Source organism: Sinocyclocheilus grahami, unplaced genomic scaffold (genome assembly GCF_001515645.1).
Source record: "Sinocyclocheilus grahami isolate Dianchi unplaced genomic scaffold, SAMN03320097.WGS_v1.1 scaffold301.1, whole genome shotgun sequence".
Taxonomy (NCBI): domain Eukaryota; kingdom Metazoa; phylum Chordata; class Actinopteri; order Cypriniformes; family Cyprinidae; genus Sinocyclocheilus; species Sinocyclocheilus grahami.
In genome coordinates this window covers 1,243,349-1,261,747 of record NW_015505480.1, presented here as the reverse complement: position 1 = coordinate 1,261,747, position 18,399 = coordinate 1,243,349, and the positions used below count along the sequence as shown (strand labels likewise).

At 35.6% G+C, this 18,399-nt stretch overlaps 1 long non-coding RNA gene across 1 annotated transcript in view; it reads left to right on the top strand.

Moving 5' to 3' along the window:
• Window positions 1–16,806, top strand: part of LOC107601214 (uncharacterized) — a 22,833-nt gene extending 6,027 nt beyond the window's left edge. The window contains exons 2-3 of the long non-coding RNA XR_001610901.1: window positions 11,839–11,849; window positions 16,796–16,806. This is a non-coding gene — a long non-coding RNA (uncharacterized lncRNA). The remainder of the gene's footprint in view (window positions 1–11,838; window positions 11,850–16,795) is intronic.
• Window positions 16,807–18,399: the final 1,593 nt, after the last annotated feature.

Below are 18,399 nucleotides of genomic sequence, written 5' to 3'. Positions count from 1 at the left end.
TACCCACTGTATATCTATAAAGTTATAGGTACAAGGTGAATTGGATTTCATGACGTGTAACGTGAACAGTAGCTGGGTGGTGAAAGTGAACGGTGTGTGTGTTTGGACTCCTGCTGCTATGGGCAAGAAAAGAGGAAAACGAAAACAACTCTTTTAATGGGCTGTTTCAATCTCCGCTCCCAAAACACCTATTCCCCCTCAGGTAGTCTTCCTCTATTAATATACTACTGCGGCCAGACGCCAACAAACACACTCACACACTGCAACCCACTTAACTCGCCGCTGGGGGTGGAGGATGAAAGGGAAAAAGAGTATCTAGGTACAGGTCTGCTGGCACTGATCAGGATGGGCTTGACTTTATGAGTCCCATTATCCAGGTTTTTAATGTGGGACTGATATTCATAAACACATCAAACTCAGTGGGAGCTTTCAGACACACAATTAGACCTGGCTGTTACAGCAGGCAGCAAAATAACAATCATTAGTCCACGGGGATGTAGATGCTGTGTCAACATATCTGCAGCGACACGCGGGCCCACCTAAGAATGTTTCATGTGTGTGTGCGTGTGTATACATGGCAAACCAACAAAGTATCTGTTTTTACTGGGAAAATCCATGTATCATCAAAACACTTCTCTGCCAGATTACACAAAGTCTAAACCCCTTCAAATAAACGAACACTGGTTGTTATGTCTTCGAGGTCTTAGCAGAAAGAGCATCTTTCAACATTACTTTTATTTTGAGTCTCTCTGGCATAACTAAAGCTGTGTGAGCTCATAGTATTCCGGTTGTTAGGGATGTAACGATATCAAAATCTTACGATATGATGATATCTCGATATGAAGTCCACGATACGATATTTATTGCGATATTGGACAAAATGGAAATTTTGTACATTTTAAAGTTAAATTATTCTGTCTAATGCACTTTAAGAGTTCAAAATTATGAGCTCCAACCCATGTTCTTAACTAAGAAAACTTGAGTCAGAAAAATGTCAGTGAATTGACTTTAAAGGGGACTTCAACCCTCTTTTTATTTGTGGTATACTGTCTCAGTCTAAATTACATTCACACTGGTGTTTTAGGAAGCCAAACTAATTAGAATATAATAATAACAATTTTATAGTATTGTTATTCCTATGACAGTAATAGCAATATATTGTAAAACAATTGCACTGTAAAATAAATGAAATGAATATTTCACAGGTATATTATTTTTACTTTACACTACAGTAGAGAAATTACAATTCTTCCTTCCTAATTTCTACACTTGAAAGATATATTTTGAATTTGGACTGCAGTAACGTTACCCATTCAAATGGGTAGCTGTCAGCAATTCATACTGCACTTTTAAGCTTTTATTTTGACGGAAATGGCAGTAGAGATTTTATTTTAAAGGATAACTCCAGCTTCAGTGAAAACAGGCTTAAGACATTCCCAAATGCACGCTAAACTCACAGCACATGCAATAAACGAGTTCACTGCATTCACTGTGAACTGAGCCATTCTGAGGCACAGAAAACACCGGATCACGAGTTGATCGTCTGAACAAAGTGCACGCTTCGCTTTGAAATTCGCAGCGAAAACAGACCTGATGAAGGGATTAAGCCATATTGTGCTTTCGGTTTTAGTTCGTTTGACAGATACTCTACCAAAGCATGAAAATTGTTTCACAAACAATTTTCATACACAACTTTAAAAACTTGAAAGACTTTTTATGTTAGAATAAAGAGTTTAAATATATTAAAAAAATTACACTTTTTGCCCGAAAGACCTTTCGTTTCAGATCATCATGTGACCACAATAATATCAAGACAGTTTCGCTATCGCGATACCACGATATTGATAATACCGTTACATCCCTAGGTTGTTCTTATATGTTTTGTTGCAGTGTTTCCTGTTTTGCTTAATTAGAACGGCAACAGTATCCTCACAAAAACTACCATAAAGTCCATCTGATGTAGTCTGATACACAAGTAAATGACTCTTATGCCTAGGTTCTTTTAATGAATCGTTCAGGACAACTCAATTATTCAGGAGGTTTCAGTATGACGAATCCTTTGCTGAATGAACTCACTGAACGCGTCAGAGCGGTTATCTGACTCACATGCAAGATGTTCACATGCACACTGCAAGTTATTATAACTACAATTTATCATTATTTGAAGTGATGACCATCTTGAAAATTACATTTTGTTTACTTAAGGTTTACAAAATTTAAATCAGTATAATTACAGAGCAATTATTTGTGACAACATGTAGTTAAAAATAAACATCTGCAACTTTTTTATAATAAATGCATCTGTCTGTCTACCTATTTGTTTGTTTGTCTATTTCCTGTAATAAATATAGTATATTAAACATTACAGATGGACAGTTAGACAGACTGACAGAGAGACAGACAGATAGAAGCAGGCACGCAGGGCGGTCTTCTGTTGGCATCACTGAGATTCAGCATGGACCATTTAGAAAGCAAACCAGATATAAACCAGACACACCTGCGATGTGCACATACTCACAAACACAGAGTATGGAAAAGAATTAAATGAGTCCAAAATCAGAACTGAAGAATAATACATCTGCTAACAATATGAACCGGACATCGCTCTCTTTATCCTTGTACGTTTTTAAATAATTTACACTATCAAACATATGCAAACAAACGGGCTATTCTGATATCTTTCTATATCTTGGAGCACCAGTAATGTTATAAAAAAACACTCATTAAATTGCAACTGTTGAACTGATACTGCATGCTGTGTCCTCCATTGTACTTTTATCACGAAATCTGTTGAAATGATGTGTGATAACCTGACACATCATATTATATTCTGTCCACCCCTATGGTTTGTGCATGATGAAAGGAAGTGTGTGTGTGTGTGTGTGTGTTGAGGTACTGGTACAGGCCTGTGTGCTTGACTGCCGCTACATGACACTGCTGTGGCATGAGCTCATTACTGAACAACATTTCTGTCAGTGAACAAAACAAGAGCCAGTCCTGTCTCTCATTCTACACACATGCTCACTCATATGGGCAGCATCATTCCATTAGTGTGTATGTGTGTGTGTGTGTGTGTGTGTGTGCGCAGTGAATGCTGTCAGTGCGTAAGAGGGTGGACAGCAGGAGAATGGGAGCATCACACTTCATTGTCTTATTGCGCACGAACAAGAGATGTGCCTATATAGCTCTCATGCAACCAGTTTGTGATGGGATTGTATGAGCTCATAAATATTGATACACCACTTTCACACCATTTGGTAAAAACAACACACAGATAATTTATGTACGCACATTTGCATGAAGTCACACATACACACCCTTACATGCACAATTTCATGGCTCTGTGGTGTGCCACCGCTACAGAACAGAAACACCCATGTACATCACTGATGTGGAATGAGGTGATATGATTGGCTTACAGTCCAATGACACACTCCAGAAGATACTCCCACTGTAATATGGTGCAGATAACAAAGTCACTAATATGCCACCAAAGAGTCCCAGCAACAGACACACACACTATGACATTCATAAGCTAGTGTGGTTCACTGCTGTTTCAGTTGCTGTAAAGCTTGAGTTTGGATGAGGTCACCACACATCTGGAGTATGACACAGTTTTGAAACCCCATTCAGTGAACTAAAGCTTCTCTCTCCACTGAACACTCAAGAAACTCAAACTCTTTCTCTCTCCACACACTCCCACTGTAATATGGTGCAGATAACAAAGTCACTAATATGCCACCAAAGAGTCCCAGCAACAGACACACACTATGACATTCATAAGCTAGTGTGGTTCACTGCTGTTTCAGTTGCTGTAAAGCTTGAGTTTGGATGAGGTCACCACACATCTGGAGTATGACACAGTTTTGAAACCCCATTCAGTGAACTAAAGCTTCTCTCTCCCACTGAACACTCAAGAAACTCAAACTCTTTCTCTCTCCACATGCTTTTACTAAGATATTTAAATGGGGACCTATCATAATGTCTTCATGTGAAATTAAGAAATAGTCTAGTCTATATAAGTCTATAATTAGCCCTTCAAACTTAACCTTTACATAACATTTTCAGGAAGAAGGAATAAGTTTGGAATCAGGAAGTTTTTTATGTTTTTGAAAATTTGTTTATGTTCACCGTGGCTTCATTAAAAAAAAAAAAAGTGAAAGTGTCACATCATCCTTCAGAAATCATTCTAATATGCTGATTTGGTGCTCAAGAAATTTCTTATCAATGTTGAAAACAGTTAATATAATATTTTTGTGAAAACCATGATAGTTTTTTTCCCCCAGAAACAAAATCATTTCTAACAACATAAATGTCTTTACTGCCATTTTTTGATCAATTAAGTATTGTATTTGCATGTTTACGGTTCTCTAATGTTGATGAATGTTTACATGACATACAGATAAACAAATAAAGTATTTCATTTTTAGTGCTTTATTTTGATTGATGTTATTTTAATTTGACATTTTTATTTATTTATTTAATTATTAGCTTTTTATTAAACTCACAAACCCACGTTTGGGAAACCTTGATGTACTGTAATGTGCACTTTAATGCACTTCATTTTGTTCATTACAACGAATGGAACATTTTCTCTCTTTGTATTTTTATATTAATATTGTGCAAGATTATCCTTTTTAAATCAATGTGATAAATGAGTTAGGTCAATGTTAGGATTACATTACTAACTACATTTTTGTCATGTAATTGGGATCAGTAACAGACTAAAATTTGTAAGTAATCTACCCAGCTCTGTGTATATATACACACCCTAAAATAAAACTTTCTGCATTTTTATAATTAAATTTTTTTCCCCATAAATGAATACATCCTTAAAAGGAGGTTTTGAGAATGCTTAAGTAGGTACACACACACACACTTTTCTCAAAATTGATGTACTGTAATGTGCACTTTAATGCACTTCATTTTGTTCATTACAACGAATGGAACATTTTCTCTCTTTGTATTTTTATATTAATATTGTGCAAGATTATCCTTTTTAAATCAATGTGATAAATGAGTTAGGTCAATGTTAGGATTACATTACTAACTACATTTTTGTCATGTAATTGGGATCAGTAACAGACTAAAATTTGTAAGTAATCTACCCAGCTCTGTGTATATATACACACCCTAAAATAAAACTTTCTGCATTTTTATAATTACATTTTTTCCCCATAAATGAATACATCCTTAAAAGGAGGTTTTGAGAATGCTTAAGTAGGTACACACACACACACTTTTCTATAGCATCCCTAAAATAATCCATAAATATGGTCCGCTCTGTGTGTGTGTGTGTCATACTGTGGTGTGTGTCATGTCTACAGCAGAGGAGGATCGGAGGCTTGATTATATGCTGTCCGCGACACACTCCTATATTATTGGAAATGACATAATCAGGCTGATGTCTGGGTTAAAACACAATATCTACAATGTATAATTTCCGACTAAAGCTATGAAAATAACTACAGAAATGTAGGAAAATCACTCGGGCCGGGGCGCCCATGCAAGAGTCACCAAGAGTGGCTGTTAGCAGGTTGCTATGTGGTTGCTAGGGTGTTCTGGGCAGTTGCTATGTGGTTTCTTGCCCAAGAAGAGTGCAGAGTGCAGCCCCAAAATATTTTTGGGCCTATAAAAACAGGCTCAGGAAACTACTTCAAAGATATTTGGTGGAGCTGTTGTGGAGAAAATGGCAAGTCAAATGATTTAGAAAAGTAATAGCACACCTCTCCTCAACAAGCCACAAGATTTGAGGTATCTTTTATGTCAGAAACATTGTGGGATGAGTTATGCACCGAATTGCAATACTTGGGATTAGAGGTTTGTTCAAATCCCTAACCATAAGTATGGGAAATAATCATAGTGATGCTTGCTTTAGCAAAGCCCACTAATAAACATTCATGCACATGACTCTGGCAGAGGACAGGCTGTCTGTGTACATTACTACAGATTTGAAGACACAGATACAGGTAATCAGTAACGCAAACATAGATGCACTTCTCCCTCAGGCCATGTGCACAATTAATCCCAACATATTCAAAAGGGGAGACGTCACAATGGACCATAGAGGGGAACAGCTGGCGAGCAGGTACTAGCTACAATTGTCATGGCAACACTGCTCTGATCAGGATGGGATGCCAGTTATGGTGATTTCACTGATGAAACTACCAGCGGTTGAGGCAAATCACTGTCATTCTCTCTTTCTAACTTCTTGTAGTTCGTGGAGTGTATCTAACTTCTGCAAACTATTTGATTCCTCTCTCCCTCCCTAAGTCTCTCCTTTTTATTTTCATCCTGAATTGATCCAGATGCTGTTGGACGTATTCCAGACAGGAAGTCAAACTCAAGGGGCTTTGTATATGTGTATGTGTGTGCGTCTGAATGCTTGTTAGTGAAATTTCATTGTCAGTGCAAGAGCTGTCGTCACAGCACAAACATAACTCATTGTCTAACTTCCTTTCCTGTTAGAATCCAAACTGCTGGGTTATCATGTGTGGCTATACAGGAGTGTGTGTCTCACAACTTCATTGTGTCCATTCTTGTTCTTGCAACAGTGCAAATCAAATTCATATTTGTTTGATTGCTTGTGTAGTCAGCGAAACTGTGTATCATTTTGGGCCCAGTTGGAGATCTGTTTGAATGGATTTTGTTGCCTTTAATGAAATTAGATCAATATATGAAATAAGATTGTCTAACAAACATCCATATGTCTCATTCTGTCACTGTGGTTCATTAGTTTTGGGTTGGTATGATTTTTTAAAATGGTTTTGAAAGAAGTCTCTTGTGCTGACCAAGGTTGCATTTATTTGATCAAAAATACAGTAAAAACTGTGACTGTGAAATATTATCGCAATTTAAAATAACTGTTATTTTAATATATTGTAAAATTTAATTTATTCCTTTGACGGTAAAGCTGAATTTTCAGCAGCCATTACTCCAGTCACATGATTCTTCAGGAATCAATTTAATATGCTGATTTGGTGCTCAAGAAACATTGTATTATCAATAGGCAGGTTTCCATCCAATTTTTGTGCTGTTTTGTTATCGACAAAGAGAATATGGGTAAAAAAAACTTTGAGAAATTTGCTGTCTACAGCCTGTTTCCATCCAACTGGCCTTTTACCGATAAAATTGTGTGTTATGACGTCATCCCTTAAAAAAAAAAAAGCCCTTGAGCTGTTTCCATGCATAATTTCACCTATGTTGCGTAAATTATATAGGCTAGTAGCCTGCTCTTTATCCATTTGAAACAAAACTTAATTATATAGCCTATTATTAAATTGTATAGGCCAACATAAAATTATTTTTATTTAGATACTTGATTAGCAAGCAATAATCATAAACAGGAGCAGCTGTATTAGTATTATTTTTACTTTTATTAGGAAATAGGAATGTTCATTTCGGGTTATTTTTTTATTTCTTCTATAGCCTAACCGACAACCGACGGTCGTTAAGCCATTATTAACCGCTAACCGAGAAGATTATTTTAAATTAAAATTAAATAAAATTTGAATTTATATGTGGCTGTGACCCATTAAAAATACCTAAATTTGTTTTCCAGGGATTCATTTTATACACGCAAAAAGCAGCATAAACAACAGAACCTGAGGATTTACATGGTCATGTCACGCACCTGCAGCGCTTCTGCGAACGGAGAAAAACATTATAAAGCTGTAAAAGAAATAAACAGGCCTATATGCGAAATATATTTTTCTACATAATTAATGAATTAACAAAACGAAAGAAAAAAAATATAGCAGCATATATGCAGAATTTCGTTTCGAAAAATGCCTTTTGAAAAAGCGACATCCTGTCTGTTTCCTTTATTTTACAAAAGCACAATGTTTTGTTTTTATTGTGAATGTACACAAATAAAAGAAATATTTAGAATAGTTTTGAATAATGTCTTGCTTTTATATGGCCACAAATGAAGGAGTAGGCTATTGTAAGTTGTTTCCACTTTTATAAGGGAAAAAAAAATCAAGTGATCGTGCCGGTGCCTCCCACACGCAGTTATTAGCATTATTAACTCGACAACGCAGCCTGTTCATTGTCATAATAAAATACAGTCAGCCAAACATATTGAAAAAAACATGCTATTTTATTTCCCCTAATTCCAGAACAAATCCTTTAAATTTAACGGTAGAACAGTACTCAGAACAAAACAAGAATAAAAATATAAGAAGCTACTAACAAGCCAAAACTAATTAATTTAAAATGTTGTACTTATAGTTCCAATATCCACGTAAAACAAGATCTTCAGAACAAAATTAATACATTTTAACTTGCAACGTATACTAAAGGAATATCAAATTAAGATATGAATGTTTGAGAGGTAACTTGTCAATTTAATAATATGAATATGATTTAATGCGCTTTTGAACTACAGAGAAACGGTGCTTTAACGTGAGCAACACAAACACAGGTGCTGCCTATAAGCTAATTCTGTCATGTGACAACACATTTATTTGCGTTAAAGCCCCTTTTCTCGACAAAAAGTGTTTCCAAACTAATTTTTGCGCCATTTGACGTATCGATATAGAATTTATGCTGTAAAGTTAAACGGAAAAAGATTGTGTCGACACATGAGAAATTTTATCAATAAATGGCATTTCCATCAGCTGTATCGGTAAAAATGTAAGTGCTAAATATTTTTCCGCCAAAAAAAAAAAATCCTTGGATGGAACCCTGGCTAATGTTGAAAACAGCTGTGCTGCTTTACATTTTTGTTTAACATTGGAGTCCATGTTAGAGCTATATTAGATGTATTATATTGATCAATTTAAAGCAAATAAACATTTCCATCAGCTGTATCGGTAAAAATGTAAGTGCTAAATATTTTTCCGCCAAAAAAAAAAATCCTTGGATGGAACCCTGGCTAATGTTGAAAACAGCTGTGCTGCTTTACATTTTTGTTTAACATTGGAGTCCATGTTAGAGCTATATTAGATGTATTATATTGATCAATTTAAAGCAAATAATAAAAAATAATAAAACATAAGGACTCCAAACTTGAATTTCAAACTTGAAATTCACACAGCTGTCTAAAATAAAATGTTTGCAGAGGTGTTGAATACCATAACTATTGAACACCACATTTTGGAATGGTTAAAATAATGACCCTCCTTAAATACAAGTATCACATAAAAATATTTGGACTTTTCTAAAAACTAAGGAACACATTGACAATTCACTTACAATAGAAGTCCATGGGATAGTTGTACATTTGGCCCATAGACTTCCACCGTAAGCTTGTAACTGACAGCATTACTTTTTTAAATGTTGTTATTTATTTTTAGTTTTTTAACTGAAGAATGAGAACAGAAATTTTAATTTGTGGTAATTGACAACATGCCACAGATATTGTTTAAAGAGCTCAATTTGTATTTAACTTTGTATATTCCTTTAAGAGCAGCCACAGGCTAATGACAGAGAGAGATCACTACATCACTAAACAACATCATTTTTCTGCACTCAATACATCGTCCACTTAGACAAAATGCTAACATACTGAAATACATTGTATGACACGCAAAGTGCAAAACTCTCAAACTTTCTATGACACTCTATCATTTCCCAAACTATGAATGTTAAGCAGCCTATTATTATATTTGCCAGAGTGCTACAACTCTACTAGAAGTGAAACTCTTGAGAATATTCAAACATTAATATTCAACACAATTACAGGCTGTTAAAGTTTCCACCGGAGTTTAAGAAGGACTCACCACTATAACAGAGATCAGTGCTGTAATGTCACTCAGAATAGACAGGTCTCCCTCCTTCTTTCTTTGTCTTTCTTTATTTCTTTTTCTGTTCTATTGCTCTCTAAACCTCCCTCCTCTTTTCCAAGTTCCCTCCTCCCTCAGTACAGCTTCCTGCACGCCTGCTCTCTCTCTCTCTCTCTCTCTCAGGACGGTGGGGAATTAGAACAATGCATGGCAGCAGAGGAGAGCATACATAAACCCCCACAGAATCATCATCTCAGGTTATAAACATCAACATGTTACACACAACAGTTTTCAGCCGCAATGCGTCTTAAAGTGACAATAAATATGCACACACACACACACACATCCATACAGACCACAGCTGTGGTCCCAATGGAGAGAGTGCAGCAGTGAAACATCTCTTGCTGAAGAGGAGAGTAACTGGGTTCAGTTGGGCTCTGTGCTGATTGGCTCCAGTGGGATGACTGGTGTTTCCTGTTACTGTTAACCACTGCCAGCATCCTCCCTCAAACTTTAGAACACAGCCCAAAGGCAAACACACGCACGCACGCACACACATCTTTTTTTTGTCATGTATACATGACCCACATACAGAGAAGGGGAAGAGTGAAGGAAAGTATGATATTTCATGCAGGAAAACCAGCAGTTGCAGGAGTGAGTCAGAGTACAGTTTATTCAATAAAAAGAAGTGAAATAAATTACTAAATGAAACATTAAAATATTTATATTATAAATATACATAAAAATGTATATATATAAATTTTAATTTTTAATTTCAATTTATTTATTTTCCCTTTGCTCTGGCCACCCATATCTGCCAAGAGACCAATACCAACAATACGTCATGTTGAGGGTCAAAGAGATGAGACAGCTGATTGGTGGGTATTTCAAACATTTAAGATAATATGAGAGAATAACTATGTCTATCATACAATTTTGGTCTTGCCATGAGAGAAGCCATTCAGGAAACAACATAAAATGTATAAAGTGAGGTGAAATGATCCAATAATGACCCAAATGACAGAATGAATGAATCTGTAAAAGTACTTTAATCACATCTTATCTGTTTTTTACTGAAGCACATTTGCTTCTTCTGGATGATTTGAGGAAGCTCCAGTAAAATAGCAAGAAAAAAAGTAAATGTTTTGTGTAATTGCAGGGAAAGAGAACAGCGGTTTTGAGTAATCGAGCCAAGAGAAAAGCTTGCTCTTTCAAGGAATGCTGAGAGCCATCCCATGAATTATGGGTAATAATAGCATTTCTGTGCTCTAGTTTAGATTTAAACCTCTGTTCCAGTCTGGTATTAAGATGCTCTCCAGTCAATCCTGGCTCCTCTGTGTCTACAGATCCAAATATCTCCTACAAGAACAGCATGGAACAATACTGGCATCAGCATCTATCCTGATTTCACTGAGTGCTGCTGAACTATCATTTGGACGATGTACAGTCACACAATAAACTAGTCCAATCAAATCAATTCAAATGTCATGGGAATGGTGCTAAATAACATTGATCAGATATATAAGTATGAATACAGATAATAATATAGCATGCAATATATGATCAATGAAAGTGGTGGATATTCTAGCACACATGCAAGCACAAAAATCATTCTATTGTTTTATTGTTCTATATATTGATTCTATTGTTTAACCCTATTATATTTAAAATGACATAAGCCTGTCCTCAAACTATTGCTAAGGTTGCACACATACACATTGAAGCTCAAAGTGTATTCATTCGATACCCCTGTGCTTTCGGTCCTCATTTGAACAAAAGCTTCTGTCCTACTTACTGCAATTTATATGTAAATGAGTGTGTGTTTGTGTGTTTGATCGGAAGACTGTGACTAGGTTAGGTCTGACAAACTGTGTGTGTGGTAATTGTGTTCAATCTCCAGTGTGTACCTAAGTGTCTATGTGAGGGATATGTAAACACTGATGTTAATGTATGCGTGTGTGAGGTCCCTGACTGAACCAACACACTCCTCTCCACTCCTACTGTCACTCTTTAAGGACAAGCACTGATTGGCTTTTGTGTCTGACAGCAGGAGTGGTGCAGATGACTGAAAGTTGGAAAGAAAGAGAGAGAGAGAGAGATGTAGCACTAGGTGGCAGCAGAGTATTATGAAAATAAGGACACTAAGTTAAATGAATAACTCAACACACATATTCTAATATCACTCTGACCATGACATCAAACCAGTACTGCTTCTTACTGCAGTGTCATATATATTATAAAGTGAATACATTACATAAACATATGCATGCTGAACCTAAAAAGAATACAAAAGCACAATTGGTGTAACAAATACATGTAAAAATTGACAAATGGAAAAAAAAAATCTTTTGCAAATTCAACTGAACACATACACCACTACCAATCAATTTTCTACTGCTGACATTCTGGCCATCCTTACAATGTAATCTTTCTAGAAATGACGTGACAAGCATCAAGTGCAGAGCAATTTGTTTGTTCACACAAAATTGCTGTGTGAAAGACACAATCACAGACAATCAGAAGATAATTTGATGTAAATGGTTCTAAGGAACAGGTTATTGGACTAACAAAGCTTTTCGGTGCAATGTTTTGCAATGTCTACAGTTTTTAAAGAGACAGTTCACCCAAAAATGTTCTGTGGAACAGACATGCACATTTTTTGAAGAATGCTGGTAAGCAAACAATTTTAGTTACCACTGACTTTAATTGCATGAATTAAAAAGGACACTGACAAATTTCTCAAAATATCTTCAAAAGAAAAAAAAACAGGTTTATAACAATATGAGGCTAAATTATGACAATTAAAATTTTTGTGCGAGCAATACTTTTAATTCGAAAAAGCAAAGAAAGAAAGAAAACAGGATTACCGTTATTTTCAAAACTAAATACCACACCAAAAAGGTTTTAAAAAATTGTAAAATAAAATTAGAAAGACTTAGCAGCCCTCTCTGATCTCAGACAACATTAGAGAGACAGAGCAAGATAAAGTGAGATAAAGTGAGAGAGACTGGGGAAGAAGTATTGCTATCTGTCTCTACCTGTCTGTGATTACCAGAAGCAGGCCGACAGGAGAGATCTCTAGAGGGATGAGACGATGTATAGAGGAAGAATTGGGAGGAAAAGGGTGAGAGTCAGGGGAAGAATAAAGGACTGGAATGAAGTGAGGGATGATTTAGAGAGGTGTGAGAGAGAGAGACTCTCTTGAGGTTGAGTGTGAATGGTCTATCAGTCAGACTGGAGGCAGCCGGAGGAAGAGAGAGAAGGATGGAGCGTGAGAGAGAAGATATCAGTTAAACTTAAACTTAAAGTGTCTGGCTGAACCCAAGTGTATTAACTGCCCAGTATAATGTAGTATGCAATAATAAGATCACTATAAACCATAGTACAGTCAAAATAGCATGCCAAAGATGTCCAGACGACATACTCTAGAAGCAGGAGTTTGTGACAGTTGTGCTTTGAATCTGTCAATTGTAGAAAAGAATGAATATTAGACTGAAGCCTCTCATTTTGAAGCTGAAGTGTTCAAATTTTTTTTTGTTAAAATATACTAGTATGTTCTACATTTTGTTTTTTTATAAAGAAAAAAATACTTTTATTCAGCAAGATTGCACTAAATTGATCAAAAACGTCATAGTTACAAAAGATCTCTATTTCAAATAAATCATTTTCTTGTTACAAAAGTTTTCTATTTCAAATAAATCCTTTTCTTATTAACTTTTTATTCTACAGTGATAACAACCCAGATCCTGGAGCTGCTGAAAATTCAGCTTTGCCATCACAGGAATAAACTACATTTCAAAATTAATTCAAATAGAAAGCAGATATTTTTAATTCTAAAAATATTTTGCAATATTACTGTGTTACTGTATTTTTAATCAAATAAATGCAGCCTTGGTCAGCATAACATCTTTCAGAATCCTCAACCCTTTGAACAGTAGTTTATTTTCTACCAGCTTAATATACAGAGACAACTATAATAAACCATTTATAGGCTTGTATCAAATCGTGTGTTTGAGCAACACCACCAAACCAACACAGCAATAATGGCTTAACCAATGTTGTGCTGGTTTTGGGGCGGGGCTATCTGTTTGGCCAACCAATGAAAGGTGGGGGGCGTGCCTGGGAACCCGGTTTCTAAGCCATATCACTTTCTTACTATAAACTCAGTGACCTTATAATTTAAAAGAAAAAAAAGTAAAAGGTCTGAAATCTTAGAAAGACCGAAAGAGAGAAAGAATGAAAAGTGATTCCAGATTTTATGACTCCACCTCAAAGAAATCAGAGCTACAGTATGAGCAAACACACACACACACTCGTCAATCTTATCTAGGTCCTTGAAAGTGACAGTTTTGTCAAAACCCAATTTCGAGTTGGATGATAAAAATAAATTCCATCAAATGAGTGTGGGAGTGTGTGTGTGTAAGTGTGTGTGAAGAGCGGCTCAGCCTGTAATCGTAGGTGTTGTGTGTGCGCGTAATAAAATATGGATGCCATTGTTCAGTGGTGGTGGTGTTCTCCATGAGTGATTTTAATTACAGATGGAGGGATAAACTGGCCTGAAAGACTGGACTCTGGTGCACACACTCTCTCTCTCTCTCTCACACACACACACACCGCTAGCCAGCATGATGATGGATGACATGACATTAAAACGAGACCGGGCTAAAGCCTCTTACAGGGTGAAAACATGAATGGAAAGGTAAGCCTTAGGTTAAGAAAATAAAAAAGAAGACAATACCAATATAGAATTATTATATTCCCCTCAACATATGAGGGTGTGTGCGCATATGTTGGGTTTCTCTCCTAATTAATGAAACTTGTTCGTTTTGAGAATGTTTTATAATAAAGCCTCAAGCAACTCAGTGGCCCAGAAATTCCAATTAATAGAGTCTCTCTCTCCTATTTTCCCTTCACTAACAGACCTGCTGTATTTCATTCAATGAGCAATGAAAACAACAACTAATATGGAATGAAAACAGATGTATAATTCATGTATAGGTCTATATATTAATTTTACCTTCACATAAATAGCATAAACAAACACACAGCCAAATCTGCATTGATTTAGACCTACGGCATGATGCTAAATAAATGCAACGCCCCAATGAGGTTCAATCTTTTTGTTGGCTCCCATCAGGAACCAAACTCAGCTCCAGATATGCAAGCAGGGCCTTTATTAGATGTGTGACACTGGAGCTGAGCATGACAGCCCTGTCAGTGGTAAAACCATTAGGCTGACTGACAGCGAAATGAGACTATATTTCAGAAGCACTTAATTTAAACCAAGTGTAGTCTATGGCCTACGGCTCCCACAATGCTTTGTGTCAGCAATTCCTAATGTACAAGGATATTACCCATCATAACTGTGGCCTTATTATAGTATTCCAAGGAAAGCAGTGGATTCAGAGATGAAAAAGAATGCGTTTTCTTCAGTTTTCCCAACAAATTATGGTTTTAAGTTGTGCACAAGTGACCGATTAAGTGACTATATGCTGTATCAAAAAAATACATCTTACATGAGAGTTTATCTATTACTTTTCATAAACAGACACAAACAAAAACATTTCCATAATTATAGAAACAGTCAGTTTGTTTGTGTCTGTCTGAGCTTCTGTTTTTCTCACTTAATGAGACCCTGTAGACAAACACACACACACACACACACACACACACACACAAACACAAACACAAACACAAACACACACACACACACACACACACACACGTTTTTTTGGCCATAATGACATTCAGTGAACCGCTATCTTCCAGTCATCATTGCAACTTACAAAGGTCAAAATACATTTCAGAACACGATGCATTACAAATGTATAATCCAAGCCAAAGTATGAATGTGTCTTCAAAAGATGTACAGAATAGGCTATAGTAGATATCACACAAAACTAGTACACCATCTTTCAAAATGTTGGGTTCAGCATGATTTGTATTTATTTATTTATTTAAATATTTAATTATTTAAACTATTCTTCAGCAAGGAAGCATTTAATTAATCAAAAGGGGCAGTAAAGACACACTCATAATGTTAACAAAATCTATTAAATAAATAAATAAAAAGCAGCAAAATGGTTTTCAACATTGATAATAATAAGACATGTTTCTTGAGCACCAAATCAGCATATTGGTATTATTTCTGAAGGGATCGTCTAACACTGAAGACTGGGATGAAAATTCAGCTTTGCCATCACAGAAATACATTTTAAAATATATTAAAAAAGAAAAGTTATTTTAAACTGTAATAAAATTTATTTATTTGTTTTCGTTTATTTTGATTTCAGAACACGATGCATTACAAATGTATAATCCAAGCCAAAGTATGAATGTGTCTTCAAAAGATGTACAGAATAGGCTATAGTAGATATCACACAAAACTAGTACACCATCTTTCAAAATGTTGGGTTCAGCATGATTTGTATTTATTTATTTATTTAAATATTTAATTATTTAAACTATTCTTCAGCAAGGAAGCATTTAATTAATCAAAAGGGGCAGTAAAGACACACTCATAATGTTAACAAAATCTATTAAATAAATAAATAAAAAGCAGCAAAATGGTTTTCAACATTGATAATAATAAGACATGTTTCTTGAGCACCAAATCAGCATATTGGTATTATTTCTGAAGGGGTCGTCTAACACTGAAGACTGGGATGAAAATTCAGCTTTGCCATCACAGAAATACATTTTAAAATATATTAAAAAAGAAAAGTTATTTTAAACTGTAATAAAATGTATTTATTTGTTTTCTAAAAAAACGGTTTGACTGTATTTTAGATCAAATAAGTGCTGACCACAGGAGACTTCTTTTAAAAACATGAAAACAAAAATTTGACCTTAAACTTCTGAATGGTTTTGTACGTGCAGGAGGTTCTGGATCCGGCTTTTTCACACTGCACCCTGCGCTCTAACCCATCTTCAGCACAACACAAACACCTGTAATGAGGAAATTCAGTAAAACCGGGATAATCATCATGCTCTTGTAAATGTATCCTCAAGTGACAGCCTATTAATGTAGCATTCACAAGCCCATTAATCTTGATTTAGAGCGGCAGACAGAAGTCACAGGCTCCCCGCTGACTACATTATGTTTGTTTCATGTCTCCCTGAGTGATTATTTTAAACACTGAACCCTGTAATAACGTGACTGTAGGGAAGCACATCGTAATGTGGACACTGTCACAATGCTGAGAGCTTCAGCTGAAGGTCAAGGCTCTGCATGAAATGTACCACTTGAACAAATCAGCTCACATTTTTCTGCCTGCTTCCTTTATGGGTTCCAGACATGTGCACAAAGACACACAAACAATACACACACATACATACATTCACACAAGGCATACCTATACTTTTTGAATGGTCTAATTTTGGGTTTAAATCCAATCATCAGAATTCTGTAGAAAGGACAATAAAATGAAATCTGTGAAACGAAGCATGAAACATCAAACACATTTGATGCATCTGTACAATCAAATCGGTGACATCAAATCACTGTCATCAAATAATTGGTAGGCATTATTTTTTGCAGTAGCAGTATGAAATTCAGGGTGAAATATCACATTAAACATCACAAATAGCAAACACACACTTTGCAGCAACAATAGTCTTTTGTTGGGGCTCCAATTATAGTGTTGGTGTGTGTGTGCGTGTCCATTCAACACGACCAACACTGAGGCACTGATTGATATTTAAATTACCCACAATGCTTTTCTCACAGCTACCGTTATCACAAACACTGAACATACTTTATTTCTGACCTCTCTCTTGCCAAACAGAACCTCTTCGATCCTTCAATTCAATATACTTATTTATAAAGTATATTTCAACATGCACCTTGTCACATTTTAGATTTGCAAATGTACATTATACCTCAAATGCAATGAGTGAGCCTTTAAATTAGCGAGTCTTCTCTGAATAAATGCAAATGGTTGTTTGCTATGGAACACTTTCATAGTGTTATTTGCCCTGCGGCGCATCTAATCATCTATGTTTATTATACCGTATCTCAAGCTAATGGCATTTGAAAGTGCTTATAGATTTCGGTTCATTTAAGTAATTAGACAGGGCTAGCACACGTCAGTTCTTATAGATGTCTGGCCTTCAGGCCTTCAAAGCCCATAATCAATGACTGAATCATCTGAACGTATGTTAAAAGTACATTGACTGAGTACATGTTCCTACGAGTATGCACAGAAGTACATGTTCCTAATCAGCATTTTGTCTGGTTTCCAGTAGAAAATCACATTTACAACATTCAAATGAGAGAAAATGTACTTGAAACAAACTGCATGATATATTGTATTCATAATGCATATTAATATGTATAAAAATGTTCATTATATTAAATTAATATGCATAATAAATTGCATAAACTATTTTTAAGAGATGCTTTTAAAGGAAAACAAAAATATATATATTTTTTATTTGCATTGTTCACACACCAATCTGTCTGTAATCGGTCTTTCTGAATAGAAAAATATTTAATCATTTGTTTAGCATGAGCTTTCTTATTTATCTCTAAAAGACATGCACAGCTCATTTCAGAACCCAGAGGACAAGTCATCTCAACGTCTGTGTGTGTGTGTGTGTGTGTGTGTGTGTGTGTGTGTGAGAGATAGTTCATTATAACAAAATTTCAGCCAGGCTATAGGGCCTGTGT